This window comes from Rhipicephalus microplus, chromosome 4, assembly GCF_043290135.1.
Source record: "Rhipicephalus microplus isolate Deutch F79 chromosome 4, USDA_Rmic, whole genome shotgun sequence".
NCBI classification, from domain to species: Eukaryota; Metazoa; Arthropoda; class Arachnida; order Ixodida; family Ixodidae; genus Rhipicephalus; species Rhipicephalus microplus.
The window spans coordinates 147436612-147444943 of NC_134703.1; the positions used below are offsets into that span (position 1 = coordinate 147436612).

Here is an 8332-nt window from a genome sequence, read left to right on the forward strand (position 1 = left end):
TCCGCCGACACTGTGCAGTACACTCTACCATTTCGCCTCCATTGAAATGCGACCGCCACGGCTGGGATAGAAACCGTGACCTTAGGGTCAGCAGCCGGGCAATGTAGCCACTGATCCACCGCGTTCACTTCACCTCATCATTTAGATTTTTTTAGAAACTAAGTAATAATTATTTGATTGGTATCACAATGGGGTACGTTTGGATGCCTGAATATAATCGCAAACAGCATTGAAAGCAACCCTGTGGCAATGTCCCAAAACTGAGGCACCAAAGTTTAGTGCAGTTCCCACCGTCAAGGTAACGCTTATTTTCAGAAATGGAATAACTAGAAGTCTTTTTCTAAGTATAGCGTATCGGCGACAATACAAAAATTAATGTTCAATTGATTTCATTTCTCCACAGAATAGAGGGGTTATATCGTCTGACCAGCTCGGTGTGGATAGAGGTTTAGGGGGGGGGGGGGGGGAGGACATGGCATCAAAATTTAGTAATTAAAACTTCGAGCTTTCCGGACTGACTCCAGTGGGGTTGCCATGGAAACTTGAGGTGCTTATATCCTGTCCATGTAGTTACATTTTCTGTCATATCAGTGCAGATTGCTGATTGTCGATATCTTATTAATGTAATACTTCAACTTCTGGCAGTATGGATAAAATTTGGCCACCAAGCGCGGCTCGTGCTAAGGAATCGGCCAGTTCATTTAATTTTAATCGACAGTGTCCTGGAACCCACAGTAACCTCAGGAGTCTCAACTGCGGTGGCACTAATGTTCTGAATGTCCTTAGAATGCGAGAGTTCTTGGAAGCTGTCGGAGCTGCACAAACTGAAAGAGCATCCGTCATTATAACTGCGTTGTGTTGATTTGACGGAACTTTTTGAAGAGCTCATTTAATCGCCATGAGCTCAGCTTCAAAAACTGAAGTAAAATCAAGCAGTCTCACTGAGAAGGACCAGTCAAGCGAATCAGAAGCAATGCCTACACCTGCCTTCTGATTATTTACTGAAGCATCAGTGGCTATTATATTTTTAGTTTCTGCATGCTCTTGATGCTTGTTATCTTCTTGTACGCTGCGTTTGGCACGACTCTCTGGCGCTTGGTATCGTCACCATCACCAGAATTCGGCGGCGCGCGCTTTCGTGAGCGCTCGTTAGTGACACAATTTATTTTTATTGAAGGTGCTACGACCACTTTTATACAGGGTGCAAAAAAAAAACAGTGCCCATGCGCAATGACACATGTGCGACCAAAAAATTATTCTTAAACTCGGAAAGGAATACTCTTTATTGGGAAAAAGAAGTGATGGTGTACTGATGCATTGATCCGTGTCCATCCTGGTAAAAAAAATGTTTCTATAAACTCTCTTTCATTCGTTTTTCTTGTTATTTTCCAAAACAGTGTTTATTTTTTTTTCAATACAGGACTGCACTCACATTCTTTGCAGTGTACAGCCGTCAGGGACGCCGTAGAGGAAGGCTCCGGAAATTTTGAACCACCTGGGGTTCCTTAACGTGATCCCAAATCTCAATACACGGGCCTCAGGTGTTTCCGCTTCCATTGAAAATGCGGTCACCGTGGCAGGGATTCGATTCCGCGACCTGTGGGCCAGCAGTCGGCCGCCATAACCACTAGACCACCGTGGTTTGTGTGTGTGTGTGTGTGTGTGTGTGTGTGTGTGTGTGTGTGTGTGTGTGTGTGTGTGTGTGTGTGTGTGTGTGTGTGTGTGTGTGTGTGTGTGTGTGTGTGTGTGTGTGTGTGCGTAAGTGCGTGCGTGCGTGTAGGTTGATCTGACTCGCAACACACGCACGCACTCCCGGATGTGCGCTCGTCGGACGGACGCCGCTCCAGCTTGGCAGGCAAGCACAACACGGTGTCCTCTTCGCTCTCCTCTCACGTGTATGGGTTACCGCGCAGTGTGCATGCTTGCATGCATCCTTGAGATGTGCACACTGGCATCATGTTTCGCGTGCATCTGGCTCCTCGACGGCGCCAGTCGATAGCGTGACTACGTCACGTGATTGGAACCTCTGGTGTAGCTTTGTTTGTTGAAGTGGGCTGCCAGACTCTTTCCTTAAAGATGATCTAGCTTCGGTTTTTTCTCTTGAGCCACCACCTGAGCTTCAACGCCAAATCATGATGATTCGTGTGTGTTCCGTTCATAGAATTTGTTTATATTCAAACAATAACAGTGCTACCTAAACCATGTGGTGTAGTTATAAATGTTTTATAGCAAAGGGGTATGATACCTGTTTATCCGAGTCTTCTATCTCTACATCTGTCTCTGTCTCATAATATATTTCTCTTTATGTCCCATCTATCTATCTATCTATCTATCTATCTATCTATCTATCTATCTATCTATCTATCTATCTATCTATCTATCTATCTATCTATCTATCTATCTATCTATCTATCTATCTATCTATCTATCTATCTATCTATCTATCTATCTATCTATGTATCTATCTGTCTGTCTGTCTGTCTGTCTGTCTGTCTGTCTGTCTGTCTGTCTGTCTGTCTGTCTGTCTGTCTGTCTGTCTGTCTGGCCTGACTCGTGACTGTTTTGTTATTGGGATGTATACCAAAATTGGTATGGCATCGGAAGCTCTTAACATGAAGGTCATGATATGTATGTCATGAATAGTACAATTACATGCTACGGTATTGTTGCTGTAGTGGCCGTTTCGTTAACTTGGTACAATACAACAAAATTTGCATGGCGAGACAAAGTGTAGAATGAACAAATGTGGCACGTCATAACGTGCAAATAATCACACGCATGTCGTGTGTGGCATGATTTTCATGACATGGTCTGAGAACAGTTGCGGCCGTGTATTTGTATGGATGTATACCAAAATTGGTATGGTGAGAATTTATGTGTGACGAACATAAGTGACGGGCGTTAAAATGAAAATCACGACATGGATGTCATGTACAGTATGATTCAGAGGACACGCCCACGGTGTGCTCGCAGCCACTTCGCTAGTTTGACATAAAACGAAATTGGTATTTCGTGACATGCACCTGTATGGCAATCACAAACGGCTGGTGGTAACGTTATAATGAGACACGCATGTATCATTATTATAATGACACGCATTACCACGCACGTTTCTTCTCTCAAATTGGTTGTGTTTTGTTTACACCCTTAAGGGCTGTCAGCAATGCTCGACACAGACCGCGCCTAAGTGTTCGAGAAGCTCCGTGATTGTAGTAGATCATTGTGCACAGGATGCGACGACTGCCAAGCTCACTCCAGTGCTTACGCAGCTGCCAGCGATAACGCTGGAATCTTCGATAGCACGTGTATAAAAGCCGCCGTGTTTTACCACTTGCCGCTTTTATCGCGGCCGACGCTCCGTTCGCCGATAACAGTGCACAGTCTGCATTCTTGCCTTGCTGTTGTTTGAATTTACATTCGGCCGGTCACAAGGTCGCCCAAACAAGAAATATCATCTTGTACAAGCCGGCTGTTTCATTCGTCCAAGCGACGACTCTGTGTTAATTTGGTACCAATATGGTGCCATACCAACCTTCGAAGTTATTTTGGCCTAACGTGACTGTACGACGAATATATATATAACTTACATGCCCTGACATGCAAATCATGACATGCTTCCCCTGCACGGCATGATTTTCATGACATAGTTTAGGGGTGCTCGCGTCCGTTTCATTAATATACCCGAAAATTGATACGGCAAAATATTTTTATATGGCGAACGTAAGTGGCCGATGCTATCGTGAAAATAATGACATGCACGTCATGCATGGCGTCATTTTACGCACCACGCTCAGGGAGCGCTCACGGCCGGTTGACTCGCTTGATACAAATAAAAAAAAAATATTGGGGGACCCTTAAGCTTTGCTTTTGAGAGGAACACGCGATAAGAATATTCTGTTCCTAGTACGTACGTATAGAGTAACAAATAGTGCGCATTTCAAATATTTAGTGTATGAAATGTTTTCGAACTTGCTGTGCACCCACTACTTGGACTTAAGGGTGCAGTAGCGTGTGGGCCTTTTTTAGTGGGTGACTGGCTTCAAACTACGATGTCATATATTATAATTCTTTATTCTCACACCCGGCCTACATCGACGTGCAGCTTCGCTTCTCTATCGCCTTCGGCTGGGAGTTGCCTTCACGAAAGCTTATACCACGTTAATTGGAATTACTGACAGTGCGGCGTGCGATGTTTGCGGCACCGACGAAAATATCGAACAGCTGCTGTGCCATTGTCCTCGTTTTGCCTCAGATAGCCAAGTACTTGCCAACGCATTGCGGCGACTGGATGATCAGCCTCTTTCTGTGCAGGTGCTATTACAGCAACGTCCACATGCCTCGACAGCCCACAAGGCAGTGAAAGCCCTGCTGCGTTTCCTGAGAAAGACAGGCTTGTGTGAACGCCTCTGACATGTGGTAGAGCTCTACACGCTGCAGTGAAATTACTGTCAGTCTCTCCCCCACCTTTTTTCTTTTCCCTCTCTTCTCTCTTTCTTGTCCCCTTCCCTAATCCCCCAGTGTAGGGTAGCCAACTGGATGTCTTTCTGGTTATCCTCCCTGCCTTCTCCCTTTTGTTGCTTCCTCCTCCCTCCTTCCTTGCCACACCCGATGACAATGTAGGCTTGTCTTACGCATTATTACGGCAGTATTTGATGCTGTATTGTGAAACATGCACACAGGACGAGTTTCTATTTAAAGCGTGAAATATAATTTCACTGCATTTTCAAGCAGAGAAAGTTATTTTCACTGTATTCACAAGCAGATGTATCACGGTGTGGTATTACCACGCAAACGGCCCGGTTTCGATCCCCATGCACGCACACCCAGAATTTTATTATTTACTTTATTTGCATCTGTCTCTATTTTTCGCTCACAATCAACGGCGACGATGGCCGAATTTCTGCGAAACGAGCTCTTTAACGCTATCGTGTCAATAATAATCGCCAATCTGATACCACAAAAGCCCATGTGCACGCTTCATCGGTGGTCCTAATGTTAGCAGCTGTTAGCACTGAAATGTTTTTATCATTCATTTTATTTGCGTTTTCTCAATTTTCGGTGACGCAGATATGATGATTTTTTACTCACAACTGCCGACGCCAACGCTGGAATTTCTGCGAAACGAGCTTTTTAACGCTATTGCGTTGAACGCGGTATTGCGTGACGTGACTCTATGACGAATGCAAAAAGTAGTAACATGAAAATAATGACAAGCATTTTATGTGTGACATTATTCACATGCGAGAATGTACGTTTCAGTAGCATGGTATATACCACATAGTGGTACATCTATGCATGCATGCATGGCAAACGTGCGATAGTAGATTACAGTCCAGGCATGAACGACTTGATTTCCCTCAAGGATAAGAAATGTTTTCCGGCTGCTTCGCATTAAATGGATTTTTCCAGTGCATTGCATCTACCAAATTTGAAAAAAATGTAAGAAAAAAAAACAAGACAAAAAAAAATTAACAGAAGGGGGCACCCGGGTTTGAACCGGGGACCTCTCGATCTGCAGTCGAATGCTCTACCACTGAGCTATACCCCCGTGCTAAGCAACAAACTATTATAATTCCTCCTTTCCACTTTAGTTTTTTTTTCATTAAGAGCGAGGCTTTTTACATTTTGTCAGTAATTGCCTACAGTTTTTTATTGTTTTTATGGTCGTAAATTGACCAATAAAGGAGGCTAATCAGGTGCAGAGGGCTTGCGAGGCCTCGGATATCATAGGCAGTACAAAACCATGCTGTTGCAACAGGTTTTAATCTCAATTATCTAAATTCGCATCATTAGTTTATTTTTACTACTCTATAATTCATTATTCACACAATTCTTTTGTGAACACTTTTTCTTATAAATTATTCGTATCTTGGCCAATCCCCTAGAGTGGGTGTGAGCATACATAGAGTTCATCATCATCATCATCATTATCATCATCATCATCATCTTTTACCATCTGTAATAGGCACATGAATGAGGTTCCATGCCACTGATAACATGTGAACGGGTGAATGAAAGAGCGTGGCTGTGGCGACCTGCACTCCAACAAGCTCAGGAGCTCTATTATTATTATTATTATTATTATTATTATTATTATTATTATTATTATTATTATTATTATTATTATTATTATTATTATTATTGTTGTTGTTGTTGTTGTTGTTGTTGTTGTTGTTGTTGTTGTTGTTGTTGTTGTTGTTGTTGTTGTTGTTGTTGTTGTTGTTGTTGTTGGCCCCTGCGCTCAAATTGGGTGCACGTTAAAGAACCCCGGTGGTCAAAATTTCCGGAGCCCTCCACTACGGCGTCTCTCATAATCATATATGGTGGTTTTGGGACGTCAAACCCCACATATCAATCATTATTACAATTATTAATACTAATAATAAAAATATTAATATTACTATTATTATTAAATATGAAGCATTTATTAGCGAACTTCAGCGACTTTGAGCTTATCTGTATATCTATCTATCTATCTATCTATCTATCTATCTATCTATCTATCTATCTATCTATCTATCTATCTATCTATCTATCTATCTATCTATCTATCTATCTATCTATCTATCTATCTATACAGCCACCTACGAGCTTTAGCTCTCCTGGCCGTTTAGATAACGGTACCGATACCAAAATTGGTATGAAATAACATAACGATATGCGAACATAGGTGATTAGTAATAACATGAAAATTGTGAGTTGTATGTCATGAGTATTATGATTTAGATTTTATGGTCTTGCTGCTCTTGTGGTGGTTTCGTTCACATGACATATTGCTAAACTGGTATGGCATTACATGAGTGCATGGCGAACATAAGTGACAGACCCTAACATGAAAATCATGACATGCATGTCATGTAAGCCATGACTACACGCCACGCTCATGGTATGCTCGCGGTCTCGCTAGCTTCACACATACCAAATTTGGTATTACGGGACGTGAATGGATGACGAAGGTATGTGACTGGTGCAAACATGATTGTCATGAGATGCGTGTCATGTAAGAACAAGACGACACAACACGCCTATGATGCGCTCGCGGCCGTTTCGCTAGCTTCACATATACCAAATTTGGTATTACGTGGCGCGAATGGACGACGTCCAAACATGATAATTATGACATGCGTGCCATGTAAAATATGACTACATGCTACGCTCACAGCCCGCTGCAGCTGTTTGGCTAGCTCCACATATACAAAATTTGGTATCACGTGACGTGAAAAAAATGACGAAGGTAAATGGCACGTGCAAACATGATAATCATGACATGGAAGTCATGTACGGCATAATTTACGTCCGCCTCGTAACGTTGTGCTGACGTTAAAGTGACGTATATTATCCTTTTTCATTCGTGCTTCGCATATCATCGATTCGCACTGTACGTGGGATCTGCTATTATTATTATTATTATTATTATTATTATTATCGTTCATTGAGTGGAAGGAAGAGTTTAGTTTTTTTTTCGAAATCTCCCTCTTACCGCCTCTAAAACGGGGCTTCAGTTCACACGCTGAGTTCTTGGTGATAAAAAGTGCCTCCGACAAGTGGATGAATTCTGCAGATAATTACACAAAAGGTGTAGCTAAAGTGGGGAGTCCATCAGACTATAGATAAAGGTGTTGTACTCGGACTTCGTTGAAATGCATGATGTCGCTGACTGTTTTGCCACGCATTTCTCATTAGTTTATAAGACCCGTTACTCTAGCACCGGTATCGAACAACAGCCCGAGATAACACATCTACCTGTTTTTTTTTATTGATATGATATATAAGGAGATGTTGGCGCATCATTATGGCGCCGGCTACTCCTTAGCCGTTGATTGAAACTTGAACACGTATCTTGAAGCAAAACATACAAAGCAGTGCATGGAAAATAGAAAACTCAGGCACAGATATGCAAAGACACACTTATACGCACATATCACAATGGTTAGTAAATGTTCGAAAGTCAATGTAAGAAGTCTCTGGAAATGTCCCTCGTTAATATTCGGTCCACCAGCACAAAACAGCAAAGCACACGTCTGGTCCTTATAAAGATGCATTCGCTCGTATGTACATAATAGTCGACACGTCATTCATTTCACAACACACACGTGATGGGTGTCACATGATACTGTACATAATAAGTACATGTGTTACAAATGAAAGCCTGTTCTTTGTTAATACTTGTCAGCCATCCCGCTGTCTTGTAAAAAAACGTGTTAATGCTTTTAAAGCGTGAGACTGTAAAACTCCAGTTGGCCACGGGCCCAGAAGTTTTTTCATGCTAAATGGTCTGTGGTCCAATGCGAACAGTTCGCTTTTAAGACGGCGTCTCGGTGTGTCTTGATGT

General features: G+C 42.3%; 1 non-coding gene across 1 annotated transcript; it reads right to left on the bottom strand.

Moving 5' to 3' along the window:
- Positions 1-5476: 5476 nt before the first annotated feature.
- Positions 5477-5548, bottom strand: TRNAC-GCA (transfer RNA cysteine (anticodon GCA)). Its single transcript has one exon. It is a non-coding gene; the product is annotated as a tRNA-Cys (tRNA).
- Positions 5549-8332: the final 2784 nt, after the last annotated feature.